At 42.5% G+C, this 13541-nt stretch overlaps 1 protein-coding gene across 1 annotated transcript in view; it reads left to right on the forward strand.

Moving 5' to 3' along the window:
• Positions 1-13541, forward strand: part of LOC149460431 (cytochrome P450 2D20-like) — a 46965-nt gene that overhangs the window by 4435 nt on the left and 28989 nt on the right. The gene's annotated exons all lie outside the window — the stretch shown is intronic.

Raw genomic sequence — 13541 nt, forward strand, 5'->3', positions numbered from 1 at the left:
CAAGTCAGCTCCCTGCTTCCAACCTCACCACCATTCCCACCTCCAATCCCACCATTCTCAGGAAGTAAAGTGTTGCCAAATAATGGGTGTGGTCAAGGCTAACCCCCCCCCCCAGCACTCTGTACACATCACCCTGCCCACACCTCTCGCTTTGCCCAATCTACCACCCCCCACGTCCAGCTCTGACCTCTGCAGAACATCCACAGCTCTGCATAACTGGCTCCCTCCTTCCCTCCTCAGCTCTCACCTCTTAAGGGTCCATTCTTTTGGGTAGAATGTTTTGTTTTTTTTTTCTCTGCCTCCTGCAGTCTCATCCATGCAGCTCCGCTTGTCAGATCTGTGCAGCACAGAGCCAAGGATTTTGGATCGCTTCACTCAGCCCAGTGCTACACAGGTCTGACAGGCAGCAGGTGGGGATAGAAACTCAAAAATAAAGTAACAACAGCGTGGGGATAGAAACTGCCTCTGGAATACTCCAGTAAATGCCGACAGTCGCGGCATCTGAACCTGGTCCCGGGACACTCATCAAACCAATGAGGCACATTCCCTGGATGCTCATGCTAGCATACAGAAGTGAGTGGTATAGAAAATGTCCTCTACCAGTGACAGGCTGGCATATTTATAAAGCAGTGAACATGAATTTTAACAAACCTTCACTGATGGTGACTCAATCACTCTCATTTTAAAGCACATTAGCCAGGAAGACTGACCTGATATGGATTTCTGATGAATGTCAAGATTTACTGATTTATGAATATGCCCTTAACCTATACACTTTCATTTGGTCACTGAGTCAAAGTATTGAAGCCATTGAATCAGCATGACAGATTAGCAATAGCAGGCATGTGTGGTTTATTTTTTTTTTTCTCTACAGTTCAGTCACCAAATACCTGTTCTTTTCTATTGATGAGTGATTTGAACCTGGAGAGTTCTGTAGATACTAATCTTAGGCCATACATTGGACATCATTGTTTCCCTAGGTCAGTGTTTCTCAACTCCAGTCCTCATGGACCCCCAACAGGTCATGTTTTCAGGATTTCCCTCAGATGAAACAGCTGTGGTAATTACTAAGGCAGTGAAACTGATCAAATCACCTGTGCAAAATAATGGAAATCCTGAAAACATGACCTGTTGGGGGTCCATGAGGACTGGAGTTGAGAAACACTGCCCTAGGTCAAGATTCAAGTAAGCTTGTGCCCAGATTATGCACACTGTTTATAAATTCTGAACAAGAAGTTAAAACACTTTAATGGCTCATTCACAATGGCATTTTTGATCCTAGCTATCTACTACTGCATGCTAGCAGCCCATATAACGTGATCAGATATGCAGGGGTTGTACAGACTCACCCACACAGTTGAGTTTTTAACGGCTATGCAGGAACACGTGTGTCAGGGTCCATGCACCCATCCTGTGTACCTGTCAAAATCAGCTGTACGGGTGAGTCCATACAGTTGCTATGTATACATTTTGCTTTACATGAAATTCCTGCATGCAGCTCAGTGCCTGTGTGAATGAGTCCTTAGGTAAGCCCTACTTCACCTCTGTAGCTGTAGATATTGTGGAGAAATAGGTCCCCTAAGCAGGGGCGGACTGACAACTCATAGGGCAATAGGGGATCATGGGGCCCCTGTTCCCTTGCCCAAACTCAAAAAAGCCTATGAAAAAGGTACCAGGGGCATCTCATGGGGCCCCCTACTGACCCGAGTTTACAAATGGTCAGTCCGCCCCTGCTCCTAAGTTCAATCACTGTAACAGAGGCACTGAAATTATATTCTCATACTCCTTTAAATTGCAATAGAATCTTGCAAACCTGCCAGCCCTCTAATGTAAACACACAACAGGGGTTTCTAAATTGTAAAAAAAAAAAAACTTCAGTGCCTTTGGCCCCTTCCACATGGTTGATCCAATCAGTACCACCTGTCTGTTTTTTAGGCAGACCTGATTGGACCCTCCTTTCAGCCCTATGGACCAGCTAGTGTAAATGGACTTGGGTCGCTTACACTCGCCTACTTCCAATCCAGTCTTCTTCGTTCCCCTCTGTCTACGTGGATTAGATCAGATGGCAGTCAGGTGTAAACGGACAGCAGAGCCTGTTTACACCCGACCTCCCATAGAGCAGGTTGTTTCTGTCTCTGCTCTGCATAAACTGAGCAGACATGGATGGTTCATCTGCCTAATCTGCTCTGCTCAGCAGGGAATTGGTGGAGAGATTCCCTGCTGATCTAAACGGAGTCCACCCAGTCTGAATGGGGACTTGCTTGTAATCTTTGAGGATCTTTGAGCATGAATTACTTGACAGTACAGGCAGCTGGAAGAGTGATTGGGGCTTGTTATGAATATGTAAATAGTTTAATGTTCATAGTTCAACTCCACTTAGCACTTTATTTCAGCTTTGTCATTGAGTTATCAAACCTTCGTGGCAGTTAATGGACTAAAGGACGAACACGCATCAGCTCTCTGCCAATGCTGGTAAAAACAGGAGGAAACCCTTCATAATCTTTCCTTGGTACATACCTAATCTTCTTAGTAAACATGTTCTTTACTACTTCATGAAATTTCCTGCAGGTTGAAAATTGAGTAAAGGGTGCATAGATCTTCTTGGCCTCGGTCAGAAAACTTTGGGGAATTTTTGTTTAGTAATCTTGTTATACTTCCTATATTCTGCCTTCCTTTCCGATCTTGTGCCTGCAAGCCTTCAGGTTTTTTTCCTTCTGGTCTAAAGTGACAAAACATAATTGAGATTACACTGATTTACTTAAAGGGTAACTACACTTAAAAAATACCTTTTTCCTTTTCAATATGCAGCGCTGTAATTTTCTGGAACATTCAATGCAATATGGCAGCCTGGAGGCGTTCCATACATTGCGTACTCACTCTTTCAAATGTTATTTCCTACTTGTGTTATTGGCCTCCTGATTTTTCCCAGAAGACTGCACTAAAATGCAAGTTAGATTTTGGGCACCGTCTGCAAAAAAAATGCCATTTTTGGTGAGGTATTCCCAAAGGGAAATCATGTCTAAAGGGATGCAGACCCTGCCCACTTTCCTCATTAGAGCCCAGCAAGTGCAGCAGCTGATTGGTAAATTTAAAATCCCTCTCATACAGATTCACTTTGCACATGGACACGGTAAAGCAAACAGCTATTTCTTCTGAATAACAAAAGGTAGGAATCTGCAACAAAGTTTGTTAAAAATCCTTGCAATGTACTGTGTATTAATCACCCAGAGGGAATGTTTTTTTTTCCTCAACAAATGTGGAGCTAATGTTTAAAACAAATAGTATAGTGCTGTGTGCCCATAAAGATCTGTGGATTGGGGGTAGCACAGTGACAATGGTCTATCTGGGTAAAGAGTCATTAGTGAACACCATAAATTCATACACTTATTCTAAATGAGGTCTGCTATTTTTATTTGGGGTGTAATAAACCTGGTCAGTCTCCTGCAGGGGCGGCTACAGACAAGTTTATGGGGGGTGCTGTGCTGGAAGTGCGAGTGTGTGGGGGGGGGGGGTGCTGATGCAGTGTGCAAAGCCTATCACACATTTGTGGGTGTGGTCAAAAGTGGGTGTGGCCCACTAGTAGGTGTGGCCGGAAAGCAAGCTTTTCTACATGGTCTATGGCCTGTAGTGTGACACTTATTCTCCTTTTGTATAAACGAAATAAGACCTGCGATGAACTGAAGAGACCATGGGAATAAAAAAGGCCCATTTGCAGTCAGAAATCATAACCCCCCATCACAGCAAAATAATTAACTCTCAGCAAACTACAATAATTAACCCAAGGTAAAACACAGTACAGTAGTTAACCAAGGTTCATTACCTAAAGTAGAACTATAGGCAAACCTTTTTTTCCATATTGGGTAGAGAAAGAGAGGGTTATAACCCCTGTCAGATTTTTATTTTTCACCATCTGTGAGATGTCCCTTCACTTCCTGCCCCAAAGCCAAAGAGGAAGTGGGAGGAGATCCCTGCAAATTAAGGGAATCTCTTGCTGACCCCCAGATCACCAGAACTAGAAGATTTTCCCTCTATTACTTTTCTGGAGACTACCCAAAATTTGGGATTTTCTTTACTTTCAATGATGACGATAACTAGGGCAAGTAGAGTGGGTCAATCTCCTTAACGGGGACACAGCAATAAAAATGGACAGGGGTTCTAATCCATCTCCACTCTATCCAAAACAAAAAATTTGTGCACTACCCAAACAATGATAAACTGTTTTGAACAAACCAAAATATTGAGCTGCTGCAAACACATATAGTGTGTGCTCATCACATAAACAATAAATGCAAAACCAGTGTGAAGTGTTGCGCTGCACAAAAAACATCCACTGTAGTGAAAACTAAACCATGAACATGTATAGGTGCAACAAACATAAGATAATCACTTGACAGTATGGGTAGATATATTAATCCCATGAAGAAATATTGGTGAAAAGCGGTTTCCTACTGGTGATTGAGCCCACTATGCCAGTGCTGTAAGTCTTTCAAACAGTGTGCAGCACCGTAATATCTGTGATTTATAGATGGATCCTCACCTTCATATATTGAACCGTGTATAAAGGCAGGTCAAAAAGGCATCTCCCCTCCTAGTGAGGGTAAGGTACAGTCATGGCCGAAATTGTTGGCACCCTTGATATTTTTCCTGAAAATCAAGTATTTCACACAAAAAAGGTATTGCATTAACACATGTTTTGCTATACACATGTTTATTCCCTTTGTATGTATTGGAACAAATATAAAACAGAGGCAGAAAAGCAAATATGACATAATGTCACACAAAACCCCAAAAATGGGCTGGACAAAAGTATTGGCACCCTTAACTTAATATTTGGTTGCACACCCTTTGGAAAACATAACTGAAATCAGTCGCTTCCTATAACCATCAATAAGCTTCTGACACCTCTCACCCGGAATTTTGGACCACTCTTCCTTTGCAAACAGCTCCAGGTCTCTCTTATTGGAAGGACACCTTTTCCCAACAGCAATTTTAAGATCTCTCCACAGGTGTTCAATGGGATTTAGATCTGGGCTCATTGCTGGCCACTTCAGAACTCTCCAGCGCTTCTTTGCCATCCATTTCTGAGTGCTTTTTGACGTATGTTTGGGGTCATTGTCCTGCTGGAAGACCCAGGATCTTGGACGCAAACCCAGCTTTCTGACACTGGGCCCTACAGTGCGACCCAAAATCCTTTGGTAATCCTCAGATTTCATGATGCCTTGCACACAGTCAAGGCACCCAGTGCCAGAGGCAGCAAAACAACCCCAAAACATCATTGAACCTCCACCATATTTTACCGTAGGTACTGTGTTTTGTTCTTTGTAGGCCTCATTCCGTTTTCGGTAAACAGTAGAATGATGTGCTTTACCGAAAAGCTCTATCTTGGTCTCATCTGTCCACAAGACGTTTTCCCAGAAGGCTTTTGGCTTACTCAAGTACATTTTGGCAAACTGTAGTCTTGCTTTTTTATGTCTCTGTGTCAGCAGTGGGGTCCTCCTGGGTCTCCTGCCATAGCGTTTCATTTCATTTAAATGTCGACGGATAGTTCGCGCTGACACTGATGCTCCCTGAGCCTGCAGGACAGCTTGAATGTCTTTGGAACATGTTTGGGGCTGCTTATCCACCATCCGGACTATTCTGCGTTGCAATCTTTCATCAATTTTCCTCATCCGTCCACGACCAGGGAGATTAGCTACAGTGCCATGGGTTGCAAACTTCTTGATAATGTTGCGCACTGTGGACAAAGGCAAATCTAGTTCTCTGGAGATGGACTTGTAACCTTGAGATTGTTGATATTTTGCCACAATTTTGGTTCTCAGGTCCTCAGACAGTTCTCGTCTCCTCTTTCTGTTGTCCATGCTTAGTGTGGCACAGACAGACACACAATGCAAAGGTTAAGTGAACGTCTCTCCTTTTTATCTGCTTTCAGGTGTGATTTCTATATTGCCCACACCTGTTACTTGCCCCAGGTGAGTTTACAGGAGCATCACATGCTTGTAACATTCTTATTTATCCGCAGTTGTGAAAGGGTGCCAATACTTTTGTCCAGCCCATTTTTGGAGGTTTGTGTGACATTATGTCGAATTTGCTTTCTTTCCTCCCTTTTTTTGTTTTGTCCCAATACACACAAAGGGAATAAACATGTGTATAGCAAAACATGTGTTAATGCAATACGTTTCGTGAGAAATACATGATTTCCTGGAGAAATATCAAGGGTGCCAACAATTTCGGCCATGACTGTATATCCTCTCCTCTGGGGATAATCCGTTTTTCACCAATATTTCTGAAGAGATTTTATGGGATTATTATTTCTACCCTTACTGTCAAGTGATTATTTTATGTTTTTTGCACTTATACATGTTCATGTTTATGGTTTAATTTTCACTAGAGTGGATGTGGTTTGAACACTTCACACTGGTTTTGCATTAAAAAAAGCACAACACAGTAATTAACCCCCCCCCCGCACAGCACAATCAACACCCAATGTTGCGCAATAATTAATCCCCAACATTGCACAATAATTGACCATCAGCATGTCACAATTAAACCCCATCACAATACAATAGTAAACCCCCAGCATGACACAATAATAAACCCCCCAACACAACACTATAACCCCCAACATTGCACACTATTACACACCCAGCAGTATAGCAATCATTGCGACCCCATCATTGTGCAACCTATGACATAGCATATAGAGTGAAGCTGTCAGCACTATATAGTGTATGGAGCTCAAGACTGCATACAACATTAGTTTCTCAGCATGCCCCATTACATACATGTGCATCTGCACAATGGTGGTCAGTGTGCCCCCTGTACAATGGTGATCAGTATGCTCTCTGTGTACTGGTAGCCAGTGGCCCTGCATACTGGTGGTCAGCGTGCCCCTGATTACTGGTGGTCAGTTCTCTTGTATACTGGTGGTCAGGGTTTTTTTTCTCAAAGAATAGGTGCAGGAACTCAACAACTCCCCTCCACAATAAAAAAAACCCTGTTCCCTAAGGAGTAAAGCATGCCACATCAAATGGTGGGTCTGTCCAAACTGCACTAACAGTGGGAGGATCTTAAAAGGGCATTTTTAAATACCAGGAGTACGTTTTATACACAAGGTGCAGGGTTCAGGAGTGCACTACATACAGAGTGCAGAGTTCATAAGTGCCGTGTGTACAGAGTGCAGGTACAAGAGAGTGCTACATACAGCATACAGAGTTCAGTAGTCTGCTGCGTACAGAATTCAGGGTTCAGGAGTTTGCTATGTACAGAATACAGGGTTCAGGAGTGTGCAGTGTGTTAAGCACAAAGTACAGAGTTTAGGATGGTGCTACTTACAGAGTGCAGAGTTTAGGAGTATGTTTCATATGGAATGCAGGGATCAAGAGTGTGCTGTGTACAGAGTGTAGTGTTCAGAAGTGTGCTGTGTACAGATTGCAGCGTTCAGAAGTGTGCTGTGTACAGAATGTAGCATTCAGACATGTGCTGTGTTCAGAAGTGTGCTGCATACAGAATGCAGCATTCAGAAGTGTGCTGCGTACAGAATGCAGCATTACGTTGTGTGCAGTATGTTAAGCACAAAGTGCAGAGTTTAGGATGGTGCTACTTGCAGAGTGCAGAGGTTAGAAGTGCGTTTCATATGGAATGCAGGGATCAAGAGTGTGCCACGTACAGAGTGTAGCATTCAGAAGTGCGCTGCATACAGAGTGTAGCATTCAGAAGTGCGCTGCGTACAGAGTGTAGCGTTCAGGAGTGCGCTGCGTACAGAGTGTAGTGTTCAAAAGTGTGCTGTGTACAGAAAGCAGATTTCAGAAGTGGGTTACACAGTGCAGAGTGAGTTCGGGGGTGAATATTGTACATGAAATGGTCCACACCCAACAGTAGCAACACATGAACTGAAATTCTCCTTGCTTGCTGAGTCAATAGAGAGGCAACCATATAGAGCACAGGCAGGTTGTAGTATTACAATTGTAGTATTACAATGGGTCAATGTGAGACTACCTCCTTGCTCTCCAAAACAAGTGTACAAGCTGCCATGCACATCCCCTGCCTCCTCCCTTCTCTGCTGTGATAGACGGGACTTGCTGTGTAGGGATACAGCACCTCTGAGTCCCTCCTCAGTCTTATTGCTTTGCAAGTTTGCATCGATCCTGGGTGGATTGATGCAAATTTGCAGAGCCTTGTGAGTGATCCAGGCAGGTACATCTTTGTCGGTGATTTTGAGGGTGCTGGAGAAAACTTTGGGGGTGCTTCAGAACCCCCAAGCACTAACCTAGCTCTGCCCCTGGTCTCCTGTCCCTTTTATTTTGTAATTTGCCATGGTTGTACATGTCTCAATACCTCGGTACGAACCTGTAGGTGGAGGAATGGTCTTCATATCTGCATTTTCTGCATTTTCTGCAGAGTGGTATGTGCCTTTACTTTAAAATGTCTGCTTGCCTTTCTTTTGAACTGTGTGTATGTATATTATAATTCTCATAGCTTTAAAGTATCTGCCCAGCCAGTGCCAGATTACTGAATAGGTACGGGCCTATGGGTCCCATGCCATTGAAGGGTCCCGTGACAATGGATGAAAATAATATTGATTTGATCTTGAAAGAAAATTACAATGAAGCTTTCTTAAATTGTTTACGAGAGATAGATAGAAAAAATAAAATGAATCCACTCAGAGAAACGAGTCATAGCCAAATGAGTGATGTCAATTGATTCTCCATCCACTCTAGCAGCAAGGATGAAGGAATTTTCCCTGTTGGCTACTGTATTCACCACTTGCTGAATACCTGAACAGTGATGGCATCTGATTTGCAGGCCATCATTGTTCAGCCCACTATTTTCAACCCAACTGCTTTGACAAAACTCAATTTTAAGAATTGACTTTTGTTGAGGCAGGTGGTGCCGCTGGGGCCACCCACAGCTTTACTCAGCAGAAATTAGATGACACGAGCTGTTTGGCCATCTTAGGCAGCATACACTTTACACCTTACACAGGTGGAAATAAACATTATGTCATGCTTACATAGGGAAATCATATTTCTGAGTATCTCAATGGGATGACATCAGTATTATAATTATTGTGCCAGAATACATCACCACTTAAATATTTAGCTGTTGCATCACACTGAAATGGTTCTACTTTATGTAATCAATATCCACAGTAAACACTCGAAGGCAAAGCATATTAGTATTTGTAATAAGGAATATTATGAATAGTTCAATGACTCATAACTACCAATCAGAGATAACGCTTGCTGTAAACTGTTTGATGAGATGTGAATTTATAGCCAGTTGATTCTTCAACAACAGAACTGGATATACTGTATATACCATACCTGGCCAATGTCCACAGGAGCTGGAAATCACTGAAGCAGATGCTGTTGCTCTAGTGATCTCCACGTTTTTCTTTGTTTCTGTTATAAAAGTTTGCAAATAAATTAATTGTTCTTCATAAATGTAGGCCAGGATGTATTCTGCTACATTTCTTTGGTGAAAATAGCTCAAACCAGTATTTATTATTTAATCTGTAGGAAATTTATGGAGTTCACAAACTATGGGATATATCTGAAAATTGATCAATCCTGAAGTAGTGACAGCCAATCTAATTTCTTGAGGCCCAAAAATGTCAGAACAGTACAGATATCCCCCAAACGACCCTTTTTGCAAAGTAGACAGTCCGACGTATTTTATAAGAGGCATGGTGAGTTTTTTGAAGTTGTAATTTTTTTGTCATAATTTGATGGAAAATGAAGAAATTAAAAAAACTATTATTTTTACATACTGTCACCAGTGCAGTACAGCATCAGCATATAACTGGTGTGGCGGTTATCAGGGAAGAAATTTGATTTTTTTATTTTATTTTATATTACATTTTTTTCTCTTTTTTTAACGTTTATTTTTCATATTATTACACTATGCCCAAAGTAGTATAATGTTACCATATTAACATTGTACTACTTTGGGGAAGTGATCAGTTTTTTTTTTTTTTATACAATTTGATTGCTTATAGCAAAGAATTTTGTTGCTATAAGCAAGCATTTAACTGAAATTGATTCATTCAAGTTTTTGTTGTGATTAGCTGTGATAATCACATGACACAGATGGGCTGTGATTGGCCCAGCCTGTGCATGTGATCATTGTGACCATTCACAGCTAGACACACTTGTATACAATGGATGGCATGAAAGGAAGCCATCCATTGTATACAACTGTCATGTGGCCTGCTGTGATTGGTCACAGCAGGTCACATGGTACTGGCAACAGGGCCAGTACACAGATCTGTCATCGGCCGTGTCCGAGATACACAGTCTGTGACAGACCTTGCCACAGCGTGGCCCTGCAGGCACATGCAATGCGCAGTCCAGGAAGGACGTCATATAACTCCCTCCAGGAGGGACGAGAGGTTCGCCTGGCCATCATATTACTATAGGTTGGGAGGGAAGTGGTTAAACATGTCCAGTAAAAAAATGTAAAAAATATAATTTAGGCCAAAATGTATTCTGCTACATGTCTTTGCTAAAAAAAAATCCCAATACGTGTAAATGATTGGTTTATGTTAAAGTTATAGCATTTACAAATGGCAGTATAGATACTGGGATTTTTTTTTTCTACCAGTAATGGCGACGATCAGTGACTTTTAGCGGGACTGCGGCGAACATTCTGACACTGGGGGGAACTAACTTGGTGTCACGGACATCCCCAGTGACACCAATAAAGTGATCAGTGCTAAAAAAAAAGCATTGACACTGTACTAATGGCACTGGGCAGGAAGGAGTTAGTGTGAGGGGCGATCAAAGGATTAACTATGTGCTGGGAGTGTTTTACTAGGGGGTGTGTGTGTGTGCTTTACTGTAAGCACACTGATCGGGATGGCTGTGCTGTGCACAGCCTTCCAGAGCAGTGTGCCTGAGATGACAAGGACAAAGACAGTTTGTAAATAAAACAGTCCTCCTCCCCATCAGTGATTGTCGGTAGTCACCGGGCGCCGGCGTGTAATTACTGGCCGGGACCCAGCGATTGACATCCGTGGCCGCAAATGGCAGCGCGGGTAGGGTGTGTGCGCTTCTCACACGCTCTCCCTACCAGGAAATGCAAAATCACGTGTATATATATATATATATACGTTTGATTTTGTGCACAGGTGCCGCCTTGTAGCAGTATTTCTGCTATAGGGCGGTCCTTAAGTGGTTACTGTAGATAATAGGTTGGACTTTCTGTGCTTAACTGAAACCTGGAACAAACAAAATGAGGGCATCCATTTCAACCGGGGTACAGATTGTTTGACCTCCCATGTCTCTTGAACAAAGGTGGAGGTATAAATATTTACAGCTTGTTGTACACTTCATCCCCTGTTAATGTACCCTCTTTCTCTTCATTTAAATGCCTTGTTCTCAAGGTCTGTGCTCCCCACTCATCTGTTATTGTTACTGTTTATTGACCACCCAAGTCTTGTAGAGCATTCTTAGGTCAATTTGCTTTCATTTTTACACCTTAGTTTTGGAGAATGCCTTTAGAGAATCCTTATCCTTGGGGATTTTAATATACACACTGATTCAGAATCCTTCAGTTTAGCTAAAGACTTCTTGGCTTTATTGAAATGCTTTAACCTAACTCAATTTGTTTGCACCCACACGCATATCAAGAAGGAAGGAAGAAAGGGAGGGAAAAAACAGGAGGGAAGGAGGAAGGGAGGGAAAGAAACAAGGAAGGAAGGAAGGTCTGACTTGCATGGATGGTTCCCGGCTCACTTGTTCAGTCAGAAGCATCACAGAGCTGCCGACTGCTCTGTACAATTTCCTGCCCACACATCCCCTTCTGAGAAGTTGCGCGGCACGGACTGGATTGTGGACAGGCATAGGGGGAGACAGAGCAGATCCAGCCTCTCTTATTGGTGTGGAGGATGGGGTAGGGGCTGGGCACCGAGGAGCACACTGGGGGCCTGCAATGAAACCGAATGATCGGGGATGATCGGTGGGGACAGTTACAAGCACCGATCTTCCTGTATGGCTTTCAGTGCAGCAGCTGGAAACTGATTCTCCTCCTCTCCCTTTGTGGCTTTCAGCTGCTTCATTGAAATCTGTACAGGAAGATCGAAGCTTGTAACGGTCCCCACCGCCGCTCCTCCCACCTACCCCTAGTCCGGAAGCTGCATGCCCCCACATTATTTCCATTCACCCAATGTGAGCGGATATTTTGAGGGTTGCTGTAGACCATATTCTCATACTTTTGTGCCCTAAACCCATATTTGGCTCTGAAATGGATTAAGTCATACCTTATTGATTGTCACTTTGCTTCTCTTGGCGGATTCCTGCCTGACGTTGGTCCAGTCAAATACAGTGTTCCTCAGGATTCAATCTTGGGTCCCTTACTTTTTAGCATTTACACGTTTCCACTTCGCCATCTGCTTAGATCACATGGGTCCAATTATCACTTCTATGCTGATGACACTCAGATATACTGTACATCCACACTAAACCTGATTCTACTTTGGCCTCTTCTATCCTTTCTAACTGTATTTGTGATATAAAAACTTGGATGGCATACAATGTCCTTCATTAAACTGTTACAAGACTGAAGTCATGCTTACTAGCACCCCCCATCAATTATTTAAGGCCAGTCCTGGTAGCCTATCTATTGATGGCACTGTATTTGGCCTTCAGTCTAAATTGAAAAATCTAGGGGTGATATTTGATGCTAGTTTAACCTTTTGATACACATGTACAAAATGTTGTCAGAACATCTTTTTTCCACTTGAGAAACATTGCTTGGCTGCTTCCTATGAGATCATAAAATGTAGCTGAAAAGCTGATCTATAAACCTGTGTTCTCCTGACTTGACTACCGCAATGCTCTACTCGTATCTACTCATGTACAGAAGTCTGACTACTGCAGATCTGGTACAAGTGAGCCTATTACCCCTATCCTGGAGTCCTTGTGCTGGCTACCTGTCGGTTTTCCATAGACTTCAAGATGCTCTTGCTCACCTATAAGGCTCTTCATGGGTTGCCACCCCATTATCTCTCTAAATGTTTTCAACTAACCCCCCCCCCTTTACTTTTATTTATCCTGTGTAGCGTGGAGGGAAAATGTCACAATCTTCTCTCGTACATTAATAAAAGGCCTTATATTCAAGGGGAGAGGAAGGTGTAGAGCAAGTGGCCCACTATCATTTGCTGTTCTAGAGCCAGAACTGTCATTATCAGTGCCAGACGTCCAGTGCTTACAGTAGTATCTGGGATGAATGAAACTAATTGTTTTACTTAGCAGAGCACCATCCACACACGGGTAATATATTTTTACATGGCATAGGTCTAAAAGTAAATATATTTTTTTCCAGGAGTTCAGCTTTAATATATTCCTAGATATTTGATTAATAATTAACAAAATCAATCAATATTTCTGCCTTTTTGTTTCTTTTAAAACTGTGTAAATGTGCTTTATCATTCTGATTTTATCTATCCAGCTAAAGAATTTGTTGCCTAAGGGGTGCACAATGGACTTTACACTGACGACAATAAACATTATGTTATACTTTCACAAACCGAGAAATCATCT

The sequence above is a fragment of the Staurois parvus genome, unplaced genomic scaffold (genome assembly GCF_062004578.1).
Source record: "Staurois parvus isolate SC_StPar_1 unplaced genomic scaffold, SC_StPar_1.0 ptg000230l, whole genome shotgun sequence".
Classification (NCBI taxonomy): domain Eukaryota; kingdom Metazoa; phylum Chordata; class Amphibia; order Anura; family Ranidae; genus Staurois; species Staurois parvus.